At 43.6% G+C, this 27,553-nt stretch overlaps 2 long non-coding RNA genes across 4 annotated transcripts in view; one reads left to right on the top strand and one right to left on the bottom strand.

Moving 5' to 3' along the window:
- The window catches only part of LOC134758600 (uncharacterized), a 50,289-nt gene that overhangs the window by 12,657 nt on the left and 10,079 nt on the right, over window positions 1–27,553 (bottom strand). For 2 of the 3 annotated variants that reach the window (XR_010133956.1, XR_010133955.1), the window contains exons 3-4: window positions 8,200–8,704; window positions 688–814 (exon numbers count right to left, since the gene is read on the bottom strand). This is a non-coding gene — a long non-coding RNA (uncharacterized lncRNA). The remainder of the gene's footprint in view (window positions 1–687; window positions 815–8,199; window positions 8,705–27,553) is intronic. The other variant, XR_010133957.1, reaches the window with a different exon arrangement.
- LOC129533920 (uncharacterized) lies at window positions 20,518–26,223 on the top strand. The gene is made up of 3 exons (XR_008680330.2): window positions 20,518–20,778; window positions 22,620–22,740; window positions 25,548–26,223. It is a non-coding gene; the product is annotated as an uncharacterized lncRNA (long non-coding RNA).

Here is a 27,553-nt window from a genome sequence, read left to right as displayed (position 1 = left end):
AATATGTGAGCCTATAAGTGCCCTTTTTAAGATTTGGTCAATTTTTTTTTTTCAGCTTTTCCACTACTTGCAACCAGTAAGTCCAGGTTATAGACATCATTTGATCTCTGTTTTCTCTGCCTCATCTACCAACAGGGACTCAAGTGTCCAAGTTCATGCTTCTTCCCAGCTAGCCTATTGTGCCTTCCACACTGTGCTCAACATTTTCAGGTCAGCCCCTTGTTACCTTCTGTATCAGGCCCACTCTCCACTACTTTGTGATTTGTGTCAGTGCTCGGTTCCTAAGCTGAATTCACTGAACTCACAGCCTAAGCTATGGACCTCACTGTTTCCCATGGACACTTCCTGTTTATTATATTCACCTAGAACAGTCTCTTTCTCCTTTGCCAATCTGTTTGTTTTAGTAAGTAGAGGCAGGACTGGATGGAAGCCACTTCTGTCCCCAGGCTTAGAAAGCCCAATGCTAAATTGTTGGGCCTGGCTGCCACCCAACAGCACCGGTACATTCTGTTCAAGCTCAAGCTCTCTGTCCCAAATGTTGTACTTGCTGCTGCTTTTCCTCCCTGCCTCCCAGGACAGGTTTAGCCTGATATTATTCCCAATTCTGTCATCTCTATTGTTGCCATGCCACCCAGGACCTTTGTTATTTCCCCTGCAGGGATCTTGGGAATTTCTGTGAAATCACACCTTAGTGGTCTAGAGCAATCTAGCTTCCAAACACGATTTCACAACCACCGCAGTGATATCCTCCCTTCTCAAATAAGATTGTTTCTCCTTTCCCTGCCTCTGGACAGGCACGATAAGTCATTCATATCTGCCAAGAGAGAAAAATAGCTATCTTCAAAATTATATAAGAGGAGAAGAATTTTTCCTTTAGCTTTCCCTGAAACACACAGAAATAACAGAGGGACAAAAGCTTCTCTGAGTAAAGGTGATGACTTGATCTCCTTCCTCTGCTTTTATTATCTTTCTCTCATTCAATCAGTATAAATGGAGTAGCCTTTTATGTTCTTCTCAAGCGCTAGTGAATTGAATTGTAACCATTATTGATTCAACCAATATTTACTTGAGCATCTATTACGTGCCAGGCACTGTGCTAGATAATGTGTTCACAGAAGTAAATAAGACAGACATGATCCCTGCTTCATTCAGATTAGAATCTAGTGAGGGTGGAGAAAAAGCAGCAAATATGTAAATAAATAAACGAGCAAAATTTCTGGCAGTTAGACATGCTATCAAGAAAATACACGGAGAGGCCGGGCACAGTGCCTCATGCCTGTAATCCCAGCACTTTGGGAGGCTGAGGCAGGTGGATGACCTGAGGTCAGGAGTTCAAGACCAGCCTGGCCAACATGGTGAAACCCCATCTCTACTAAAAATACAAAAATTAGCCAGGCATAATGGCAGGTGCCTGTAATCCCAGCTAGTCAGGAGGCTGAGGCAGGAGAATCACTTGAACCCGGGAGGTGGAGGTTGCAGTGAGCTGTGATCGTGTCTCTGCACTCCAGCCTGGAAGACAGGGTGAGAGTCTGTCTCAAAAAAAAGGAAAAGAAAAGAAAATACAAGGAGATAATGTGTTTCAGAGTAAGGGTACTATTTTAGATAGAGTGATCAGAGAAGACTATTCTGAAGCGGTAATATTTGAGATAAAACCCAATGAAGAGAATGTACAAACCACACGGAGACCCACCCAGAAGAGCATTCCAGGAGGCAGCACGTGCAAAGTCCTGAACCTGAAGCTGGCTTGATATGTTAGAGTAGGGGTTGGTAAAATACAGCCCAAGAAATAACAGAGGGACCTGGCCTGCATTTTTTTTTTTTTTTGGACAGCCCACAGCTAAGAATGATTTTTACATTTCTAAATGGATGAAAAACAAAACAATTTGTGACATGTGAAAATTACATGAAATTCAAATTTCAGTGACCATAAAGAAAATTTTTATTGGAACGTAACCATACTCATTCATTTATTTATTTTCCGTGGCTGTTTTTCATGCCTCATTGGCAGAGTTGAGTGGTTTCAAAAGAGACCATGTGGCCTGTAAAGACTGAAATATTTACTTTCTAGCCCTTTGCAGAAAAAGTGTACAGACTTCTGTTTTAGGGGAACAGGAAGAAATATCTTCCCAAGCTTGAGAGAACCTTGAGTTCCTTGAATTCCTCAGGAATTCTTGAATTCTTTAGCCTATAAATAACAGAAAATCAGTGTCCAATTGACTTAAATAATGTGAAGCATTAAAATAGCCATAAAGTGATAATTTTCCCGTCAAGAGGTAAACTATGTCCTCTCCCCTTGAATCTCAATGGACTTTGTGACTGCTCTGACCCATAGAATATGACAGACGTGATGCTGTGCCAGTCCAGGCTCTGGCCTTAAGAGACTAATGGCTTCTACTTCCTGTCTCTTGGAATACACTCTCTGGAAGCCCTTCACCCTGGGGAAGAAGTCTGAGTACCTTGAGATGGCCATGTTGAAGAGGTCATGTATGTGTGTTCTGGTTAAATGTCCCAGCTGAGCCTGCACTTCCAGCCAGCATTGCCAAGGTGCCAAATATGTGGACTCTAAAGACCAGTCCATCAGCCAGCTGAATATCACTAAGAGACCTCAGTCAATGGTACATGGAATAGAAGAATTACCTAAGTAAGTCCTTCCTGGCTTCCTGGCCTACAGAATTACGAAATTTAATAACATGGATGCTATTTTAAGCCACTCCATGTTGTGGCAACTGTTTTATAGCAATAGACAACCAGAAGAAACAATACAGAAATCCTATTATCTCACATAATAAGAAGCTCAGGGTACAGCAAGGGCCATCTAGAATACTGCTTTTATTTATGCATATTGCTACCGCTTTTATGCAATTTCCTTGGTGCTACTTTTCGCTTTGGTTGGTTTAATTGTTAGACTGATAGCAAGATGACTTTAGCAGTCCTGGGAGTCAGATTCAAACCTGACAATGTCCAGAGAGAGAAGACTATTTTTAAGAAAAAGAAAATGTAGGCTAATCAGGATCTACCTTGGAATTGGGAATTGGGTCACCTCCCCTGAGTCACTGGGGAAGGGATGGACACCTGATCATAATTTAGGTCCTATTAGAAAGGAAGTAGGTGAGTGGATATTGGGTCAACAATGCACTTGTCCAAAGTATCTTTCTTCCTTCCATCATTCATTCGTTCATCTATTCATTCATCCAGAATAGTTTAGGTTTAATCATATGAATATGCTTTTTTGTAAGTCAAATTAGTCAAATAACCATAATTTGAAAAGGTTAAGCAATGTTTATCAAGCCTGTATGACAGTGGGAGGCATGGAGCTAGATGTTAGGACTATTAACACCTAAATTAATAGCAATTAAAGGTGCTAAGTTCAAGAAAGGGAAAGAACAGGACCAGCTATATAATCTGCAGAACCCAGTGAAAAATGAAAATGGAGGACCCCTGGTTCAAAAAGTATTAAGAACTTCAGGATGGTGACAGCAGAGCATTAAACCAAACATGGAGTCCTTCTAAGTGCAGAATGACTGTACATATTGCATGTCCATGAATCTGGCTCTGGGAAAGACCAGATGACCACAGAAAGAACAGCAAGGGCCCTAGTTTAGATTGAGCTGGGGGAAGAGGGTGTTAGGAAGGCCTCTCTGAGGAGGTAATATTTAAACAAGGACCTGAAGGGTGGATAGGAGCACCCAGGTAAAGAGTGGAGGAATGCAGCTTCCTAGAAGAAGAATAGCACTCTCCCATCTTCTCCATCCTCCAGGTTGGTTAAGAGACTTAGCATTAGCCTGTCTTCATCAGCTGTGATGAAACAAGATAAAGGTAACAGATCCTTTTCCTGTTTGTGCCAGCTCAGGCCTATTTCCCAACCCTTTTTTGTATTCTAGATCTTGGCACTTGGGTACCCTACCCGTATAATCTGATCCTCCCCCTTTAATACTGTAGATAGTCAGGACTACCCTAGAGGGGTCCCAGCCTTGCTCCTTGCTCAATGCTTAATATGCTCAATGCTTAGTATGCTCAACGGTAGATGCTTTCTAGGAAACAGCCTAACCTGCCTGATCCACTTGGTGCAGGCTTGTCACAAATAGGGAAAGACCTCTCCCTGTCCTCACATTCCCTCAAACCTCAAACCATGAAATCAGCTAACACAAATTGGACCTCAAAAAATGTTGTCAACAAACCCAAACCTTTCCCCTAAAATTACTGCATTCATCCATTTTGCATTGCTATAAAGGAATACCCAAGACTGGGTACTTTATAAAGAAAAGTATATTTGGCTCATGGTTCTGCAGGCTGTACAAAAAGCATGGCACCAGCATTTGTTTCTGGTCAGGACTTTAGGAAGCTTTTACTCATGGAGGAAGGTGAAAGGAGAGAAGATGAGTCATATGGTGAGAGAGGAAGCAGGCGAGATTGAGGAGAGGCGCCAGGCTTTTTAAACAACCAGCTCTCGCATGAACTAATAGAGTAAGAACTCGCTCATTATGGCAAGGAGGGCACCAAGTCATTCATGAGGGATTTGCCTCCATGACCCAAACACTTCCCACTAGGCCCTACCTCCAACATTGGGGGATCACATTTCAACATGAGATTTGGTGGGGACAAATATTCAAAATGTATCATACCTTATCCCATTTTTATTTCTGCAATGTTCTTTTCCTATATCAGATCCTATGGAAATTTGATGATGTAGTGGGCCTCCAAGTTGGTTGTAAGCAGAATCACACAAGAAGCTTATTAAAAATACAGATGCCCCAGCCCTATGCCAAACCTAGCTTCTCTATTTTTAGCAAGCTCCACAGGTAATTCTGATGCACTGCCAAGTCTCTGAACCACTGCTTTAGCCGACTGGATGGAATAAGGGAAATTCCCATTTGGCTGGTAGGAGTCAGAACATTTCCTTTCTGCCACTACCTGTGGCTCCTGGGCAAACTACTTTAATTCAGTTCCTCAGTTGTCCCTTTAAGTAAAGTAATGATTCCTCCATGATATCGCTGCCCTAGAAGCTTGCGTAGTATGAAAGTATTGATACCTTCCCATGATCTAGTCCCACTTCGGGTGGCCATGCCTCAGTTTCCTCGAGGAACTACCTGCCCCTCACTCACTGGAGGAAGGCTTTGTAGGACTGTCAATCAAGGTGCTCTGCTGCCCCCTGGCTGCCCCCTGGGCCCAAGACCCAAGTTTGGCCAACCAGATTTTCTCTCCCAGGAAATTAAATAATGAGAGAGCCGAAGCAGAGACAAAATAAATGAAGTTGATTCATCTGGTACGGGTGACCCCAAAAATCTGTTAGTTTCTGCTTCCTAAGCTGTTGCCCTGGTTCCTGTGCTCTCAGAAACCTGGTTTTTCAGCCTTTCCCTCAGATCTGTAAGCAACCCTGATAGCCTTGGAATAAATTGTTTCTTTTGCTTAAGTGAGCCTGAGTTAGTTCTGTTGCTTGCCACCAAAGAATTCTAACTGATTCTCACAATCAAGATCTTTGATAGAGTGTTGTATATAATAATGATGTCATAGCTTCCATTCTTATAAAGCCATTGTGAATGATTCTCTTGTAGCTAAAGTGACCGTTCTATAGAAGGTCAAAAGTTTGTTTTAATAATGACATCTTTGTTCCAGTAATTCCAGACAGTGAAAATTTCTCAATAGTGTAAGAGGTTATTCACTGTCCTGCTGAAATATCTTAAGTGGAAACAGGCCTTGGGTAAATACTCTTCCTCTAAACAAAGCTTATTGTTCTGGACCCAGGGAAGGAAAGGACAAGAGAAAAAAGAAAAAGGAAAAAAAGTTTGGGCTCAGTTTAAACCAGCTCCCATTCAGCTATATCTGCCCTTTACATACAAATTTAATAAAAGTTTGACTCTTTATGTATTTTTTTAAAGGCTGGAAATTGCATCCAAATACATATTTTAAGGGGTGACTATTGCAGAGAAAATAGCTTTAGTGATTGAACCTTTTTCTCTCATCACCCTGTATTTTATTTCTACCCCCATCTCATTGTTACAGTTTTTACTCTTTCTTATTGTTACTGACATCCTCACTATTTCTCACCTTTATTGGCTGTGTTAACAGTTATGAGCACTTGCTGTGAACCAGGCACAATGATAGATGTTTGACACGTATTACCTCATTTAATCCTTACAGTGCCCTTCAAAGCCAGTATTATTATTCCCATTTTACAGAGGGGAAACTTGAAGCTCAGTGAGGTTAAGTAATAGGGCTAATGTGCAACATGACCAATCACTTATTACCTGTGTGTCCCTATCTGTCCCCAAGTCTTCCTTACACTGTGACCCATTGCCTTAAATTGAAAGTACCTGCTTAGTCCAAGGCATCACTGGAAAGAATATTAAATGTGGCATTGTAGCTCAAAAAAAAGACAACTGAACTCATTGCCCATGTCATGTTCTATATTCCTGACTAGACTATAAGCTCCTTAAGGACAAACACTATGTTCTGTCCACCACAATATTACCAGCACATGCCTAGCACAGAGGAGGTTCTCAAAAAATACTTATAGAATCAATGAATATCCTGTAGGGTCCTCAGAATAAGGGACCATCACAAAGTTAGGAGAAAATGTCAAGAAATCCCTTTCTGGGAAACAGAAATTCCAGGTTACCCCTAGTGAATTCGACCAACTTTGAAGTTTGGCCAAGCCTTTAAATAGCATTGCATGATTTCAAATTTGGAATCCTGGGCAGCAATTTCCCTTCCTGAAGAGCTGTTGCATCTTCTATGCATAGTCATGCTTTGGCTTGAGTTTATGAGGAACAGAAGTTTCAAAAAATCTGACTGAGAAGTATAAGCTAAAAGGCTCAAGTACCAGTCATACTTTTCCCAGGGCCAGTAAGCTCTCAGAGAGCTCAAATCCAGGGATCAAGCTCTCCATCAAGGACTGGGAACATAATGTTATTTTATCATTTTCAGAAATAATAACTAGAGATAATTTCTGGTTGACATAAGACTCACAACATATCCTTGAGTGAACTCTTTTCGTGTCTCAGTTCCTCAAATGGAAAACAGTCAAATAAGCACATATACAGTCAAAATCTTCCTCCAAATCTGTGAGGTTCCCTCAGTGGAGTCAGTCTCATTAAGTCACTGCTATTTAGTTCAATAGCAGTGAATTAATCCAATTTGACCTTTGGATTCAGATAAACCTGAGATTAGGCTTTGGCTTTGACATGTATCAGCCACGTGACCTTGAGCAGAACATGGTAACTCTCAAAGCCTTAGCAGCCTTGTCTCTTGCTGGGAAGATGGTAAATGATAATGTGTTTAATGTGCTTAAACCAGTGTCAGGAACATGCAAGGCATACAGTAAATAGTGACTTACAGTGATATTTCTGCTGGCTTCACTTGCACATTTTATTCAAAACAGTTGAAAAGTCCAGTGTGTTCCTGGTGTTTTAACTGGCAGTTGTGATCTGAAGTCAACCTTCAACTAAGTGGATTACTTTATCAACTTCCAAATTATAAGCAAAATTCATCTGAACTAAGGCAATGAAGTGATACAGACATACAAATGAAACATCTGTCCTGATCTCTGCCTTGGAAAAATTCAAAACACGGTAATTCTATTATTCTTACAAAGATTATTTTAACCATTTATTTTAAAAATCAGCATTGCTATTGCATCTTGACTGTTCGATTGTCCAAACTTTCTGTATCTATTTTAAGACTTAAATATAAAGCATGAAACAGGTTTGATTTTGACATAGTGAGCAGATGAAATATCACTCTTTTCTTAAAAGAGATTCTTAGCAGGCATTTTAAAATCCCCATCCTGTCTTGTTTTCACTAGATCACTGGTCAGTACTCGACAGCTTCAAGCCAGATAATTTCAAAGGTTCAAGACGTCAGTTAGATCCCACTGACTACAGGTAGATCCATTTGAATTAGAAAAATTCTAACACTGACGAGAGAACTCTTTCCTAATGTTAGGTGTGGCTAAGGATCTGTTTGAGCTATCGGAATATGGGCAGTAGTTTATAAGAATCAGAATACAACTTTCTGTGTCCCCCTTCTCTTTGCCAGGGACAGCTCGTATTGATCTGGACATGCAGCGTAAGCAAAATAACTTTATGTCATTGTAAGCCACTGAGATTGTAGGGCTATTCGTTTCTGCAGCATAGCCTAGCCTTTCCTAACAGATATAGAATAGATATAAATGCAGTTGACATGAGTAACAGACATACTCACGGAGCCACACACGGAGTCCTCTTATGTTGGTCTACAAGTAATTTCCAGAAGTTAGTGGTTTAGTGGGATAGAGACAAAGCTCAGAACTACAGTCAATATCAGAATAGCTTTAACACACTGGCAGAAAGATTCAGATGCATCTCTTCTATGTCATCATGAGAGTGAGAAACATGATTCCTAAATCTGTATTCCTGGCTGGAATTCTCATCTGTCAACAGGTGTCATTGTCACCCTGAAGAGAACCAGAGCAGGCTGTCTCTCCCTCATCCTCGCGCACGCTCCTGGTGAGTTGTAGAGCTGGGGCTGACCTCAAACTGAGAACTCCTTGGGATATAGCATGTATCCCAAGTAGCCCTCACTCTAGGGAGGTTTTTTTTTTTTTATCTGTATCTCAAGTCCACAAAGAAGCACTCAAGGTTGATGCCAATCTTTGACACGTCATCTATTCCCAAGCCAGCCTCTCCATGAAGGAATCAGTGATCTTCCAAATGTTTTCTTTTCATAGCTGAAACAAACAATAAATATTATTTATTATTTTAGTAAGAAGCACATGATCTAAATCCCACTAGTAAAAAAGATAATGGCCATTTGTTGAGGGCTTGCTATTTGGCACTATGACATATATCATTTTATTTAATCCTCGCAACAATTTGATTAGGTAGTATATTATTAGAGTTCTCCAGAGAAACAGACCCAATAGGATATATATAGAGATACATGAGGAGATTTATTATAGAATTGGCTCACGCAATTACGGAGGATGAGAAGTTCTACAGTATGATGTCTGCAAGCTGGAGAACCAGGAAAGCTGGTGCTATAATTCAGTCTGAGTTTAAAGGCCTGAGAAACGGGAGCAGGAGCTCATAGTGTAACTCAGAGTATGAGGCCCAAGGCCAGAGAAGCTGGAGGGTGAAGAGGCTTGCTGGTGTCAGTCTCAGAGTCCAAAAGCCTGAGAATCAAAAGCATTCATGTCCAAGGGCAGGAGAAGATGGATGTCCCAGTTTCAGCAGAGAGCAAATTCACCCTTCCTCTGCCCTGTCGTTCTATTCAGATTGGACGATGCCTGCCCACACTGATCAGGGTGAATCTTCTTTCCTCAGTCTACTGATGTAAATGCTGATCTCTTCCAGAAATATCCTAACAGACACACCCAGAAATAATGTTCTGCCAGCTATTTGGGCATGCCTTAGCCCAGTCAAGTGGATAGATACATCATCGGTAGGCACTGTCATTTCCTTTTTTACAGATCAAAAAACCAAACCTTAAAGTGGTCAAGTAACTTGCTTAAGGTCAACCAGCCTAGAAGTGGGAAAAATTATGCAAACTCAAAAACTGTTCTTTGCAAAGAGGCCTGCTTTACTCCCCCTCCTGGACATAGTATTATATCTCAATCTCCACACCCAAGATATAAACCCTGGAGTTTTCCTTGTCTTCATTCTGTTGCCAGTGACTTGATTACATCATTTCTGGTCTGACACCAGTACGGCTCCAGTATGTTCCCGGGGAGAATCGGGCCCCCAACACCTGCTAATTTCTTCCTGCCTTTGCAGAGGAGAGCCTGGGAACTTAACCTAAGAAAAAAACTAAACAAAGTGATCCAAGGAGAAAAAAACCCTGGGATGAAGAAAAGTTATTTTCCTCTTTGATAATTCTGTGTAACTAGTAACTATGGAAGAGAAAACTGATCTACGGGTTTGTTAGAAACTCTGGGGCCTGAGGCGGAAATAGACACTGTGAGACCGAGAAGGGGGTGGAACCAGAGGCTACAGCCAGGAAACAAAAGACAGGAAACAGGATTTCTTTTTGCCAATGTCCAAAACAAAGCTGATGGGGAGTTTGGCAGGAAGAGGGACCACCATTTCATACTTCCAGTGGAAAAAGGACTAAATGCTCAAAATTGAAGATATGTGGGAAGGGATGAGTCATGGAGAAACGGTGATACATAATCTTCTCTTTCTGAGAACAGTCACTTAATATTCCTGCTCGGCATTCTTTTATTATTTGACAGCAGTCCTTGTGCCTCTCTATGGGAAGCCAGGAAGGGGCCAGAATCATCTCATGCTGCTTAGTATGGGACGCACAACTGGGAAGCTGCACTCTCTTCTCCTCCCCTCCTTTCCCTCCTTCATGTATTGCTCTTCCCTCTTCCTGGAATGCCTCTCCCACTGTTAGCATAGGTAACTCTACTTTATTTTTAAGTCTTAGCTTAGGTGTCACTTCCTCAAAAGAATTTTGCTGGACCCTTATTCTGTGACAGAGTTGTTAGCTGCCTATCCAGGACCCATTCTCCTCTCTTTCTTTTCTTCTTATTTTTTTTAAACACAGAGTCTCACTCTGTGACGCAGGCTGGAGTGTAGTGGTGCAATCATAACTCACTGTAGCCTCGAACCCCTGGACTCAAGGAATCCTCCCACCTCAGCTTCCTAAGTGGCTGGGACTACAAGCATGTGCCACCATGCTCAGCTAATTTTTAAAATTATTATTATTATTATTATTATTATTATTATTATTATTATTATTTTGTAGAGATGGGGTTTTGCCATATTGCCCAAGCTGGTCTTGAATGCCTGGGCTCAGGCGATCTGCCTACCTTGGCCTCCCAAAGTGTTGAGATTATAGGCATGAGCCACTGCACCCAGCTTTATTTGCATTTATAACCAAGCTTTCGGCTTAATATCTCCCAGGCTTGAAGCACATTGACTTTCTTTCACTGGAGGACATTATCCAAACCAAACATTATCCAAATAAAAAATAGCTCATATTTACTTGTGTGTGTTGGAAAGAGCCATTACTATTGGAAACCATTTAGATTTTGTTTTAAAATTTTTTTCTGGAAAAATATTTTCAAATCATTTCTTTTGTAGGGAAAATGTCACCTGGATGAAATATTTGTCAAAGTGTGGTTGCATCTGTTCCCACTTATCATTTGATAAATTGGCATAGTCAACGCACAGTTGTACAAAGCACACATCATGCAAACCTTAGCTGGTGAGTATAAAAATGACTACTGACCCCTAATTTGCAAGCAGCCCCTGACTTGGTTTGGACTCTCCCAGAAGCAGACCTGGAAACAATGATTCAAGTGCAAGCCTTTCATTTGGGAAGTGTAGGGACACTGCTTATGGGTTGGGGAGGTGATAGAGGAAAGGAAGACAGCCAAAAAAGGATGTGTTATTCAGCCAGCTACTACAGTAAGTGACAAGAGTCTAACCTCACAGGGACACTCTGGGGAATAGTATCCCACAAGAGGCATGGGGAGCTGGGGTACTTATCCACCAATTCCCATCAGCCATCAGCTACTCTTAGGGTGTTAATTGCCTGGCAGCCTACAGGCCAGGGCAGAGGGGCCTTCTATGGTTCCCAGAAAATCCCTCATGCACAGAGATGCACATACTGGCAATTAGACGTGTCCAGAGCACAATGAAGCAGTGAGTTCTGATGCGCGCTGACAGCCCTGACCACCGCCCCCTTCAAGCAAAGCTCAGACTTCAATGTCCTATTTCACAGGGGACATAGACGTTTTTAGATAATACAAGGACACATTTTTTTTAATAGTTAAAAATTAAGTTTCAACATTCCCTTCCACCTAATGCACAAGGTGCTGGTTTCCAGTTTGTGGTGGTGATGAAATATATAGATTGCAAAAGGAATCAATTTTTTAAAAGAGCATCAATTGATTTAAAGTATATTGAAGAAAGGCCGGGCATGGCAGCTCATGCCTGTAATCCCAGCACTTTGGGATTCCCAGCCAAGGTGGGCGGACCACTTGAGATCAGGAATTCAAGACCAGCCTGGCCAATATAGTGAAACCCCGACTCTACTAAAAATACAAAAATTAGCTGGGTGTGGTGGCATATGCCTGTAATCCTAGCTACTCAGGAGGCAGAAGCAGGAGAACCACTTGAACCTGGGAGGCTGATGTTGCAGTGAGCTGAGATGGTGCCACTGCACTCCAGCCTGGGTGAAAAAGTGAGACTCTGTCTAAAAAAATAAAATAAAAAGTATACTGAAAAAATAATTGTACAGATAGTAATCAATATGCAAAGGTAATGGGGAAATGACGGAAGCTTGGAAAACACTGATGGATATTTTATAGGTAGTGAAATGGAAGCATAAAGCCAGGCCACCAAGTATCTATGAAAGAATATCTATTGCGTACCCAGCACTCTTCTAGGCATCAAGGAAGATGTAAAAGGCAGAGAAAGGATGAACCCCACATTGAGGTTTTTACCAGTAGCAGTAGTAGTAACGGCTAGCATTTAGTGAGAGCTTTGGTTTACCATCTCCTGACCTGCCTTCCTTAGGAAGCTCTACTAGCCTTCAAAAATACATGAAACAATAAAGGGTGCTCTATGCAGAATATGAGGGTCAGACTTACTAGGACAATTTCATTAAAACTTCAGAGGGAAAAGCAGCAGCATGGCAGCATGGGCGTAGACAGAACTGTGCCGGACTGGCAGTGGTCAGAGCCAGAGAAGAAAGAAGACACAGCCTTAGGTTTTTCCTCCACGGACCCATCTCCTGCTCCACTCAAGCTACAGAGCAGTACTCAGCATCTGGGAGCAGGCAGGATAAAGAAAGAGGAATCAAGCTGAATGTTGCCAAAATGTGCTGCCTTGAGAGGCTGTCTTATTGTGCAAGAAGACATAAAATCCAGATGGCAATTTCTGGATTCTCAACTTTCTATACAGAAGTCATATTTTTCCAATACATCCTAATTCTATTTACTGTGTGTGTGATGGCCAAATGTCATTAACAATGGCCAGGCATGAAAATAAAGAAAGTAATTAGGCTAGGAAATAGCTCAGCAGCTGCATCAGCTATGTGTTCTTGGAGTGGAGGTGTGGTGGTCAGGAACCATTACTGGGCTGCATTTAAGTGTTGTATGGCATCTGGGGACCAGTCACATATGTAAGCACAAATCTAGACTGACGGCAACATCACATTCAATCAAGGCCCAGTCTTACCAGAGGAGCCACAGACCTGTTACAGATAATGCCTGAAGGATTGACTCAGAAAACAAATGGCTTTTATTTGCATTAGAACTTGGATTGGCATATTGTTTACTTCCCGTAGGTGCAAAGAATGCAACTATGGTCTATGCTCACATAGCTCCATGTCCTTCTGTTTTCAAACTGGGTTAGTCGAGCCTGGAAAAACCATCCACTGGGCCAATGATAGATGAGGTGGCTAATCAAGAGTGTACCTCGGAATCAGACACTTGGCCCTGAAAGCTGGCTCTGCCACTCACTCTAGCATAAGACCTTAGGAAATGTGCTTAGTTTCCCAGAGCTTTTCTTCTTCTGTAAAATGGGACAACAGAAATATCCATTTCATTTTGAGAATTAAATGAGACAAACTTTTAGCTTCGTGCCTAACACATGGTAAGTGCTTAAGATACACATGATTATGACTAAATATGACTGATTTTTATGATAGAAATCTTTATTTAGCCTTTGATGGCCTTCTTTGTGAAGAACAGCAAAGGTTATGAAGAGGAATTGGCTCAAAAATGAAGACAGAAGTCGACCAAATCCAATCCTCACTAGAAGATAAAAGAAGAAAGAGGAAAGGGATATTAGTCAGGGTTCTCCAGAGAAACAGAACAAAAAGGATTCATAGAGATATAAAGGAGATTTACGTTGGGAATTGGCTCATGATGGGGATTATGGAGGGTGAGAGGTTCTATGATAAGCAGTCTGTAAACTGCAGGACCAGGAAAGCTGGTGGTGTAATTCAGTCTGGTCCGCAGGTCTGAGAAACATGGGAGCTCATAGCGTAACTCCCTGTCCAAGGCCAGAGGTCTACGTCGGGGTTAGGGCATAGGAAGGGAGGTAGGGAGGTGTAGGTGCTGCTGGTATAAGTCCTGGATTTTGAAGGCTCAAGAACCAGGAGCTCTGATGTCTGAGGACAGGAGATGATGGATATCCCAGTTCAAGAGGAGAGAGAGAAAATTAGCCCTTCCTCTGATTTTTTGTTCTAGCCGCACCCTCAACAGACTGGATGGTTCCTGCCCACATTGGGGAGGGCAGTTTGTTTTACTCAGTCTGCTGATTCAAATGCTTGTCTCTTCCAGAAACACCTTCACAGACACACAGAAATAATGTTTTACCAGCGATTTGGGCATCCCTTAGCCTAGTCAAGTTGACCCGTAAAATTAACCATCATAAGGAGAAGAACTAGCTGGCTAATCATGAGGTTCTGAAACACCAAACGGGAATGGAAAACGTGAAAGATAAAGAACTCATCATAAGAATATACTTCTCAGAAATACAATTTAATTTTATGGTGACAGAGCATAAGATTTAAAATAACTTAGTAGGAAACTGCATATGTTCATTCCTAAACAAAAAGAGAAACAAGAAAGAATGTAATTAAAATGCCCACTAGAAGTGATAAAGGAGGCCATACTGCTTTTGCTGGTAATCTAGTAGTGTGACTATTAAAATAATAACATCCATGGTGGTATACTGTGGTGGGATAATGGCATTGTTCCCACGGTAGTACAGGCGCCACGGTCTCCCCTGTGCTATGGTGAGGCTTCTCAAAGGTCTCCTGCTTCCACTTTTGCCCCGGCACAAACCATTCTCTGCCTACCAGCCAAAGTTACCTTTAAAAAAAATACATATCAGCACCTTATCTCTGCAAGAATGGCCAAAATCAAAAACTCAAAAAATAATGATGTTGGCGTGGATGCAGTGAACAGGGAACACTTTTACACTGCTGATGGGAATGTAAATTAGTACAATCACTATGGAAAACAGTGTGGAGATTCCTTAAAGAACTCAAAGTAGAGCTACCATTTAATCCAGCAATCCCACTACTGGGTATCTACCCAGAGGAAAAGTAGTCATTATACAGAAAAGATACTTGCACACACATGTTTATGCAATTGCAAAAATATGGAACCAGCCCAAATGCCCATCAATCAACAAGTGGATAAAGAAATTGTGGTATATATACACCATCAAGTACTACTCAGCCATAAAAAGGAGCAAAATAATGGCATTCACAGCAACCTGGATGGAATTGGAGACCATTATTCTAAGTGAAGTAACTCAGGAATGGGAAACCAAACATCATATGTTCTTACTCATAAGTGGGAGCTAAGCTATAAGGATGCAAAGGCATAAGAATGATACAGTGGACTTTGGGGACTCAGGGGAAAGGGTGGGAGAGGGGTGAGGGATAAAAGACTACAAACTGGGTTCAGTGTATACTGCTCGGGTGATGGGTGCATCAAAATCTCACAAATCACCACTAAATAACTGACTTATATAACCAAACATCACCGTTCCCCAAAAACCTATTGATATTAAAAAAAAAAAAAACCATATTGGTTGGGGCACGGTGGCTCATGCCTCTAATCCTAGCACTGTAGGAGGCCAAGGCAGGAGGATAGCTTGGGCCCAGGAGTTCAAGACCAACCTGGGCAACATGGCTAAACCCCATCTCTACAAAAACTACAAAAATTAGCAGGGCGTGGTAGCGCATGCTTCCAGTCCCAGCTACTCAGAAGGCCGAGGTGGGAGAATGGCTTGAGCCTGGGAGGTTGAGGCTGCAGTGAGCCAAGATCACACCACTGCACTCCAGCCTGGGTGACAGAGTGAGGAAGTCTCAAAAAAAAAAAGAAAAAGAAAAAAAGTATCAGATTATGTTACCACTCTGCTTCAAATCCTGTGGGCTTCCTAGTGGATTTAAAATGAAATCCTAACAATTTAAAGGTCATGGTGTGGCCTCCAGTGACTTCTCTGGCCTCATCTTGCACCACCACCTTGCTCATGATTCTACAACAGGCCCAGCTCATTCCCACTGTGGGGGCTGATCCCTCCACCTGGACATTCCTGCCCAGATATCTGCATGGCTGGTTTCCTAGCAGCGGAGTCTCCAGTCAGACATCACCTCCTTAAAGAGACCGCCCTCAACCACCCAACCAAATGTTAATTCTCCCACCCCATTCTCTCCTGGATTACTTTTTAAAACTTCTCTTTATAGCACTTTAGGCAAAATTGCCTTGTATGTTTATACACTTGTCACCTGACTCCCCCTGCTAGGAAGTGAGCCTCTAGAGAGAGAGCTTATTCACTAATGAACCTCGGGAACTAGAATGGTACCTGCCACATAGAAGAGATGTTTGAATAAATAAGTAAATAAATAAATGTATATTTCACTCTCTTACTACTCCCACCCCAGCACCTTCCTGCCTTGGGGGAGTTTGTGATTCAGAGCTAAAAGCAGAAGTTGTCTGAAGCCAGCTTGTCACTCTCTCTTTCGTGAAGATCTTACCAAGCTAAGCAGCAGATGCTTGGGGCCCTGGGGATTGGAGCATGCGGGGCCTTACTGTGTTTGGTTGAGAAGAGAAGGAACAGGATTTCTTCAAGCAGTGGGAGATCTGCAGGTTGGTGAACGATGGGTCCTAGAGATACCTCCTTATAGATCCCTGAGGTCATGTGGGATCTGGGGAGTTGCAAATGGAGGAGGAACAGAGAGCTTCAACGTGGGCTAAGGAAGGCAGACACCAGGCATGGGAGCCAGGTATGAGAGTCCTGCACCCTGAGAGGCACAGAAGTTCAGGTTTCAGGTGCTCACCTGACAAGGTGAGCCTGGACAAGGCCCATGCACTAGTCCCCTGAGTCAACTACAGTGGAGCCCCCAGTGTCTGCGCAGCCTGGGAAACCTGGAGGGTGGAGGGTTTGTAATAATAACTGAGATGGAGTTTCCTGAAGCCTGATAGAACAGGGGCTGGGAGTTGGACTTCATATCATTTTTTAAAAGTAATGAAGTCATGGGACATTTCAGACACCTTTGAGCTTCGGAAAGAGTACACATCTGCTGCTCAATACCCAGCCCAGGAATACTACACTTATAGCAGCTTTCATTGATAAGAACTTAGAATGCCAGGCCTGGACTGGGCACTCCACAACTTACCCCCTTAAATCTTAAAACAATGCTATGAGAGAGGTGCTATCTATCATCCATCCATCTATCTATCTATCTATCTATCTATCTATCTATCTATCTATCTATCTATCATCTATCAGAGTTGGTAGCTGAGGCCCAGAGATGCTTGATTACTAGATCTCCAGGTCCACACAGGGTGAGAGGCAGTAGTGGGGGGTTGCACTTTGGAGGCCTTGGAGGCCAATCCCCTTGAGACCCATACCTCTACTCTTCCCCACTCTGCCTGTAACGTTTGTGAAGAACTCCTGGTCAAAAGCCAATCCCCAGACTAGCTCTTCCTGCATCAGCTTTGTCCTGTAGCTGGAAACAAGCAAGGGCTGCCTGCCTGCAAAGAGAACAATCACAGCCGTCTGCTCTCCAGGTTGAGCACAATGTTCTGTCCCACAAAGCTGCACGGTGAGAGAAGGGTGTATTGCTCCCCTCCAGTTTGGAACTGGGATCGTTTTCACCCTCAAGAGGTTCAAGACAAAAGCGTGCAGGTAGGCTAAGCCGACTCTGACGTTCTCCCCTCTCTCCAGCACCTGCTGGAGGCAGCAAGGGGACACAGACATTGCCTGATTTTATCCATTTCTTGGTCTACCCATTGCATGACATTAAGTGTTGTTTTCCTACCTCAAAGACACAAAGATCTCTTCCTAGAGTACTAACAGGTAACATGGCTAAATACCACGCAGAAAAAAATGTGTAATCAACTGCTCCCTCCTGGTGGGGAAGAGCAGCCTATTTTGCAGTAGATCGCTTGCCTTCCCATCTGCTCTTCCCCTTGTAAGCACCCCCTGGTGCATTCCTCCTACCCAGGGTTATTCCTGGGATTGAGGAAAGGACCAGGAAAATGAGTTCATATGGGAGGATTTGCAATTTCATCATCTCATTCTTGAGAAGTGAGGGCAGGATTGGGAGGGGGGTGAGGAACATCATTTAAAAATAGGAGTCTAGAGAAGATTGTGTTCTAGATAAAGGAATGACTCCGAGGGTGGAAGTTGAGGCTACAAAGACAGGGCAGGAACACAGCTGTGATCCCCTCAAATTACAATGTAAGTCTCTTGCTTGGGACTTAACCCTGAGGAACCCATTTGGCTGTTGGGACCTTCAGTGTCTCAGATTTTTCAAGTCTGACCAGTAAATGTTAGATGAGGCTCACAGAAAGTGCACTATATGCCCCACCCTCTCTCTGCCTGCCTTGCCGCAATTCCATGCCCTATCAGTTTTCATTCCTGAGACCAGGCCGGTGCCCAGGGCCAGTGTGGGGCATGTAAGGGGAGGCCCAGAAGGGGTATTTGGCTGCACTTCCAGGACAGAGGGGGCCTCAGACTCGGACGATTGGTGACTCAGGATATTTGCACATTCTCACCAGGCTCAGTGAGCAGGGAAGTTGGAGTTCTCAGCAATTGGGCACTTGCACACTGGAAGACCAAGAAAAGTCTGTTCAGATATCCTCCCCTAAGGAGCTGGGGAGGGGTGGGGTGTGTAGTTGACTGATAGCCACTCTGGACCTGCCTCGTTGTTTATGCCCAGGCTCTGCTTCCTAGAGCTGCTCCCAGCCAATGACGAAACATGGCGGGGTTCTAGTGCAGGCCCCTCTAAACATGGCTTGAGCACTCTCCATTAGCTTGGCTGAAACTTTCTTAGAACTGCACCAGAGTCTGAAATTCTTCCTAATGAATCCTCTTCTCAGCCTCCTTAACCAGATACCAGTTCTGCAGAGCAGTCTGAAGGCTCTCCCTGTCTAATCTTGCTCCTTCTCCTTTCTGCAGATAAATCTCTTGCACACCATTGCCCTTGGCATCTGTTTCTTAGGGGACCCCAACTAGCACAGGAATGGTTGGAGAAAACAGACAGAATTATAGGGCTTGGGAACTGCCTCACTCACTACTAGGGAGGCAAAGAGGACACCATCCTAAGTAGACTGTGGGGCACAGAGAGTCCCTGGCACAAGGTGGCAGCCTAATTGCTGAAGCTGTGCTGGTGGTGGCCTGGGGATGCATACTGGTGGAAGGGAACAGCCTTGCAGGTGGGACAAATTAGGCACTTGAAAGATATTCAGGGAGGTAGTGTCTACAGGGACAGAAGAGTTCACTGTTTTTTGCTAAATTTTCTTGAAGCCCACCAGAGGGAGGTTTTTGTTTTTGTTTTTGTTTTGTTCTGTTTTGTTTTTTGAGACGGAGTCTCACTCTGTCGCCAGGCTGGAGTGCAGTGGCGCAATTTCTGCTCACTGCAAGCTCCGCCTCCCGGATTCAAGCAATTCTCGTGCCTCAGCCTCCTGAGTAGCTGGGACTATAGGCATGCGCCACCATGCCCAGCTAATTTTTGTATTTTTAGTAGAGATGGGGGTTTCACCATGTTGGCCAGCATGGTCTCGATCTCCTGACCTCATGATCTGCCTGCCTCGGCCTCCCAAAGTGCTGGGATTACAGGTGTGAGCCACCTCCACCGGCTGAAACTGAGGTTCTTTAACAAACAGTTATACAAACAGTTAAAGGCTAAGTGTGAAAACCAGAGGGCTTATTTGGAAGTTTGCCAAGAGGCCCTTATTTCCTGTAGTGGAAGGGCTAACAGAGCTGAGAAACAGCTGCAGGACTTGATTGTTAGAGGTGTAGAGTTCCAAAGGCATTCAAATGCTCAGCCTAGACTAGTCTGTTTTACTAAAGTCAAGATCCTAATTGGAAAACCTGGCCCCTGCCATATGGGGACATCTAGATGGATGCTCTGGGCTTCTTATTAGTAATATCCAAGGGGATGAACCTCCTCATCTGTACCCCCATGAGGTGGTTCTGCACCGTAGAGATTGCAGAGATAACCCAAGTTAGTACTTCCCCATGCTGACTGATGCTAGAGACCTCCCCCCTAAAAAGCACAGGTTCTCTGGTCCCTCAGGAACTGCCTTCACTTTCCAATACCTAGGATTACATTTCAGGATGTGCTGAGCCTGATAAGGGAGAGAAGAGACTATACAATGATTAATAAGAATGAGCTAGCATGAATCAAGAGGAGAAAGGGAAGGATCTCAAGGGTTAGATTTGAGAGTTCTTGATCAAGGAGTAATAATATAGGACTGAATAAGCAAGAATTCATTGACTTAAAGATCCCCAGAGCTGGGGGCAAACTTGCTGCTAGGTAGCTATGGTAGGCAGCCTCAAACATAATGATCCCAATGACCTCGCTTCCTAATATTCATGCCCTTATTTAATCCCTTCCCACTGAATGTAGGCTGAACTTGTGGATTCATTTCTAATAACTAGAATACAGCAGAAGTGACAGGATGTCATTTCCATGATTACATTGGTTGAAATTTTAGGTGTATGCTCTCTTTCTCTTTAGCCTCTTTATTCAGCCCAGCCACCAAGTAAAGAAGTCCAGGCTACCTTTCTGGAGAAGCCACATGGAGAAGAGAGGTCCTGGAGGTTGGGAGGCCACATGGAGAACTGAGGCATCCCAGCTGACAGCCAGCACCAACTGCCAGCCACGTGAGCGTGCCTTATTGGAAGTAGACCCTACAGCCCCAATCAAAGCTTCAGATGATGCCTTGACTGACACCTTGACTACAACCTCATGAGTCCCTGAGCCAGAACCATCCAGCTAAACCACTCCCAATCTGACCCACAGAAACTCTGAGATAATGTATGTTTGTTGTTTTAAGCCACTAAGTTATGGAAAACAATAACTTAGCACAGCAATCAACGACAAATTCAATAGCTCCTAGAAGCCCAGAGAAAGTAATGGTCCATGCTGAACAACATAGAAATGCCTGATTTGCCCCTGAAAGATAGTAGAGAAAGAAATAAAGAAGTTGAAGGAAGTGAGAAAGCTGGAATGGATACATTATGTGAGGCCAGAGGATCATGCTCTATGAGAGGCCTCAGAGCACACACCATCAACCAAGGCTATCAGGGGTACCATCACCATGAAGAAGTCCAGTGGTAGTTCTCCTCTCCAGGCCAGAGAGGTGGTCACAGAGCTGGGCTGGTTAGTATCCACAGGGATGTCTCCTCATTCTCAAGTAACAGAGGCCAGGTACATTAAGCATCAGAAGCCAGCTCTGGCAGCTTTTACCATAATGACTGGCAAGTTTGAAGGGGCAGCTAAGAGAGCTTCATGGAGTTGTGGCAGTGACTGATAGAGCGTGGCACTCCTAGGAGCAAGATAGATGGGCAGCCTACAAGGTGATGCTTAACCTCTATAATTCCCCCAATCCCCAAAAAAATCAAGAGTGAAGGAGCAGGAGACTGAGGGAAATTACCCCAATATGAAGTCATGGGGCCAGGCGCGGTGGCTCACGCCTGTAATCCCAGCACTTTGGGAGACCGAGGTGGGCAGATCACCTGAGGTCAGGAGTTCAAGACTGGCCTGGCCAACATGGCTAAATCCTGTCTCTACCAAAAATATAAAAAATTAGCCGGGCGTGGTGGCATGCATCCATAATCCCAGCTACTCGGGAGGCTGAGGCAGGAGAATCACTTGAACCCAGGAGGCAGAGGTTGCAGTGAGCCAAGATCCTGCGACTGCACTCCAGCCTGGGTGACAGAGCAACACTCTATCTCAATAAACAAATAAATAAATCTGGACTCTTACTCAGTCCCTGAACCAGTGTCAGTTTTCAGATCCAGAACCAGTTGACTGAAGGGGTGAATTAGTCCTTAAAAGAAAGGATCTGGAAAGGCTATGGGAGGTATATACTAGAATATTTACTTAGGTTATTGTACACTAAGAAAAGGGGATACCCAGATATTTAAAACACTTCTAGATAGATCTGAAGTGACGTTGATGCCCAGAGACCCAAAGGATGAGCACAGTCCCCTTGTTAAAGAGGGGGCTTACAAATATTAGGATATGAATGTACTCATGGCTAAAATCTAGTTCATGGAAGGTCTCCTGGATCTGTTAAACCACGATATGATCATTTCCCCAGTGTCTGAGTGTGAAACTGGGATTGATAAGCTTAGCAGTTGGTATGGCATCCACATTGGCTCCTCAGCCTGTGAGGTAAGAATGATGGTAGTAGAGACGGTCAAGTGGAATCCTCTGAAGCTACCTACTCCTTCCTGGCTAAGAGAGTAAATAAAAAATACTCTGTCCTAGAAGGATGGAGACAATTAGCATCATCATTAAAAACCTAAGGGATGCATTGCTGATGGTCCTTCTCATATCTTTATTTAATTTGCTAGTCAGGACCCTGCAGGGAACAGATGGATCCTGGAGAATGACTGCAGACTACTGCAAGCTCAACCAAGTCATAGCCCTTATCATAGCTGCTGTGCTGGAGGTGGGATTTCTGCTAGAGGGGATTAATAAGCCCTAAAGTACACATAAGATATGTGGCCATTGATTCAGTAAATGTGTTATTTTCTATTCTGATTAGAAAAGAGGATCCAAAACAATTCACTTTATCATGCAACTGGCAACACTTATTTATAATTTTGCCTCTGTGCTCTCTTAACTCTCTGCCCTCTGTCATGATACAGTCCTAAAGACCTGAACCAACCGGACACCCCACAGAACATCACACCAATGCATTACGCTGATTGATGGTGTCATGCTGATCCAACAGGATGAGCAAGAGATGGCTAAACACTGGAAGCCTAGGTGAGACAAGTGTACCCTCAGTGTGTGAGATGGATGCTGTGAAGATTCAGGGACCCGCCACTTTAGTAAAGTTTGTAGGAGTCCAGTGTTCAGGGGCTTAACGGAATATCCCCTCTAAGATAAAAGAAACATTGCTGTAAGCCCCAGTGAAAGACTCATGTTGAAGTCCCGGGATTCCAGAGCAAGGCCATGCCATCCACAGCAGACAAGTATCTGCCACTGGAGAAACAACTCATAATGTGTTCCTGGGCTCTAGCAGAGATAGATCACTTGGCCATTGGGTACAAAGTGATCATGTATCTGAAACTGCCTATTATGAGCTGGTTTTGTTGGATCAAGTCCATAAGCTGGGTGAGCCCAGCAGCACCACATTGTAAGATGGAAATGATACATTTATAATCAAGCTGCATGAACAGGTAGTCAAGATCCCAGTTCACTTGTCACAGTTGCACAAGTGTTTCTTCCCCAACTGGTACCTATGCCATGTTGGGAGTTCTTTTTATTCCCCAACTTTTAAGTTCAAGGGTACTTGTGCAGGATGTTCAGGTTTGTTACACAGGTAAACGTGTGCCATGGGCCGGAGGAGGAGAAAGAAGCCCTAGCTTGATTTATGAATGGCTTGGGTTGTTAGACAGGTGAAACGCAAAAGGGTATGGCAGCTGGACTCCAGCTACATTCAGGAGTCGTCTTGAAATACAGTGGATGGAGATGGAAAATTTTCCCAATGGATGGAGCAGAAAGTGGTGCATGTGCTCACCTATTTTGTGTGATTTGAGGTGAGACTATAGAGATTTATGGGCAGAGGCCAATGGCCTGCTCATCAGATTAGGGGTCTGGGAGACAAAGAGGTCTGGAGCAGACACATATGGGAATGGGTACAAAGTGAGGATTTTTGTATCACATTTTAAAGCCTGCCAGAAAGCATCCACCATGGAAGAGGTACTCAACAACCAAGTAGACAAGTAATTCAGCAGGCTGATGTCATGTGCATGGTGGGCACAGGCATGGAGTGGCCTTGGTAGCAGAGAGGGTGCCCATACATGTATGGGCCAAACAACATGGATCCCCACCTACTGTGGCTGATCTAGCTACTGCTACCTTTGAGTGTTCAACTTCGAAGCAACATAGACCAGTCCTGAGATCCATGGCATAGGTACCAGTTAGGGGAGAAACACTTGTGCAACTGTGACAGGTGACCTGGGGTCTGGACTACCTGTTCATGCAGCTTGATTCCAAATGTATCATTTCCATCTTACAATGTGGTGCTGCTGGGCTCACCCAGCTTATGACTTGATCCAACAAAACCAGCTCATAATAGGCAGTTTCAGATACATGATCACTTTGCACCCAATGGCAAAGTGATCTATCTCTGCTAGGGCTGTATAGTTCCCCCCCAAAATTCATACGTTGAAGTCCTAACCCCTAGTACTTCAGAATGTGACCGCATTTGGAGATGGGGTCTTTAAAGGTCACTAAGTTAAAATCAGGTCATTAGGGTTGGCTGTAATTGAACATGACTAGAGTCCTTATAAGAAAAATTGGACACAGACACATACAAAGAGAAGATAACGTGAAGACACAAGGAGAAGATACCGGTCTACAAGCCAAGGAGAGAAGCCTAGAACAGATACTTCCTCCATGGCCCTGTGAAACTTGCCATACCTTCATCTTGGACTGCTAGCCTCCAGAACTGTGAGACAATAAGTTTCTGTTTTTTAAGCCACCCAGTCTGTGCTACTTTGTCATGGCAGCCCCAGGAAACTAATATAGCCCCCAATGTAGCATTATTCCTGAAAGAAACCAGCTGGCTGCTTGGTGACAAATTGGCAACATTGAGCTCTTTCTGTCTTGGAAGGGCTATTAGTTCAACCTCATAGAAGGAATTGTTCAGGATATGGATTTGCCTTTCCCTCTGACAAAGCCTTAGTCAGCACCACTATTCAGGGGCTTAACGAATAAATGATCCACAGTTGTTGTCCTACCCAACATAGCATCTAACCAGGGATCCCTTCACAGCAAAAGAAGTGCAGATGTGGGCCCATTAACATGGGATCCACTGGTCATATCACCCAGAAGCACACCATCTAGATGCAGTGGGCCTTGCAGTGTGTGGAAATCGCTTTCTACAGGCACAGCTGAAGGATGGGTGCCATGCATCAGGATCTGTCATAGGCATTAAATCAGAGATCTCAATATCACTGTGTCCCCAGTAGGATGAATACATTGATCAGGAAACCAAGGAACGGAAGCAGGAGTGTCCCCACTTACCACTACTCCTAATGACCCATTGAGAGACTTGGTATTTCCTGTCCCCACAACTCTAGGCTCTGCAGGGTTGGAGGTCATGGTTCTCAGAAAGGGTGCACTCTTGCCAGAGGACACAGCAAGGGTCCCACTGAACTACAAGCTATGGCTGCTGCCAGGGAACTTGGGACTGTGTGTCTAGGAGCCAGTAGGCAAGGAGTTGCCATCTTGGCAGAGGTAATTGATCCTGATCAGCAAAAGCATACAGGGCTGCCTGTACACAATGGAAGTATGAGGGCATGCATGTGGAACCCAGGTGACATGTAGATAGGTACAGCAACCCCAGTTGAGAAGGCTGAGACTCAGGCTCCTCAACAATGAGGGTTTAAGTCACATCACCAGGTAAGCCATAAAGACCTGCAGGGGTGATAACAGGGTGAGGGGGATTTTAAATGGCTAGCAAGAGGGAGGGGATCAGCATCACCTGCAGCACTGAGAAGCTGCATCTACTGAAGCTACAGAAGCTGTAGTCAGTTTTCATCTCCTTCTAATTTCCCCACCAGGAAGAGAAACTCATGAAAACTCCAGAGGAGCTGCTTCCTGAGTTTATATGGAGAAGCGGGTCTGTGAGGACTAGAGATGGACTGTGGAAGCCATAGGAATGCAGCACTCAGGTCTTGCTTCAAGAAAGAACCTGCTGGAAGGATTGCAGTTAGCAGACGGTCTCCAGATTCAGTATCTTTGAGATCGACCGCAGTGTTCATGCTAGGGCAGCATTCTCCCTAAGCTGTTCCCAGCCAATGATAGTTTGGCAGAAGTACTAGAGCCAAGCCATTTCTGGCCAGCATGGACAACTTTGTGGGCAAGCTTTGCGCTGGGGCCCCAGTTGGGCTTGACAAGATGTTCTCAGAACCGCTTTACAGCCTGAAGCTCTTCCTACCCAGCCCTCCTTTCTTCTCACTCTCCTTTCAGAGACATCAAATCTACAATGCAGTCTGAAGGCTCTTGCTGACCACTGCTGCTCCCTTTCCCCCTTATCTTTCAAGGTCAGGAAATCCAATAAATCTCTGGTGGTTTTAATGCCATCTTGGGGCCTGAATTGACATGCTAGCACTCCTCATCAGAACGGGCAAAGCCCTTGGAACCTGCATGGCCTTGAAGGTGAGAATTGAAAAAGAGGGTTGGAATTGCAATTCCTAAAAAACAAACATGAGTTTTTAATTTTCTGTTGCTACTCTGGAAAGGAATGGGCACTCCAAAACTCAGAGAAAAGAGGAAGTGAGAGTGGAGTCCTCAGTCCTCTTAGTTGGTTTCTTTTCATGTCTTGGATCTCTGGATGGTGGGCATTCTTGGATTCAGTCCTTGGACACTTCTATTCCTTTTTCTTTTCTTTTCTTTCTTTCTTCCTTTCTTTTTTTTTTTTTTTTGAGACAGAGTCTTGCTCTGTTGCCCAGGCTGGAGTACAGTGGTGCAATCTTGGCTTACTGCAACCTCCACCTCCTTGTTTCAAGCGATTCTCCTGCCTCAGCCTCCCAAGTAGCTGGGACTACAGGCATCCACCAGCACATCCGGCTAATTTTTGTATTTTTAGTAGAGGTGTGGTTTCACCATGTTGGCCAGGCTGCTCTCAAACTCCTGACCTCAACTGATCCACCCACCTCAGCCTCCCAAAGGCTGGGATTACAGACGTGAGCCACTGCTCCTGGCCCACTTCTATTTCTTATTAAGCTAACTTTCTAGTGGATCTTGTGGAGTCTTGTGGCTTAAAATAATATTTATATGCTGATGACTCTCAAATTTGTATGTTGGGTCATCAAAATGAAAAATTCTTATGCTTCCAAGGACGATTAAGAAAGGGAAAAGAAAATCCACAGAATAGGACAAAATATTTGTGAGTCATATATCAGACAGGGACTTACACCCAGAGTATATAAAGAACTTCTCAGTTCAACAATAAAAAGATAAACAGCCCAGTTAAAAAAACAGGCAACAAATTTGAATAGACATTTTTTCCAAAGCAGATATAAAAGTGGCCAATAAGCACATGAAAAATATTCAATATCATTAGTCATCAGAGAAATGCAAATCAAAATCACAATGAGATACCACTTCACCCTCACTAGGATGGCTATAATAAAAAAAGACAGACAATAACAAGGATTGCTGAATATCTGGAGAAATTGGAAGTTTCATACATTCCTGGTGAGAATGTAAAATGTACAGCTGTTTTAGAAAACAGTTTGGCAGTTCCTGAAAATGTTAAAAATAAAGTTATCCTATGACTCAGCATTCCGCTTCTAAGTATACCCAAGAGAACTGAAAACACATGTTCACACAAAAACTTATACATGAATGTGCATAGCAACATTATTCATAACAGCCCAAAGTGGAAACAACCCAAATGCCCATTGACTGATGAATGGACAAACTAAACATGGCTAATCTATACAATAGGATATTATTCAATGATAAAAAGGAATGAAGCACTGATACTCATAAGTGTACCTTGAAAACATTATGCACAGTGAAAGAAGCCAGAAACAAAAGGCCACATATTTTATGATTCCAT

This window comes from Gorilla gorilla, chromosome 4, assembly GCF_029281585.2.
Source record: "Gorilla gorilla gorilla isolate KB3781 chromosome 4, NHGRI_mGorGor1-v2.1_pri, whole genome shotgun sequence".
Lineage (NCBI taxonomy): Eukaryota > Metazoa > Chordata > Mammalia > Primates > Hominidae > Gorilla > Gorilla gorilla.
Note: the sequence above shows the minus strand (reverse complement) of the source record. Positions and strands in the feature narration are given on the sequence as shown.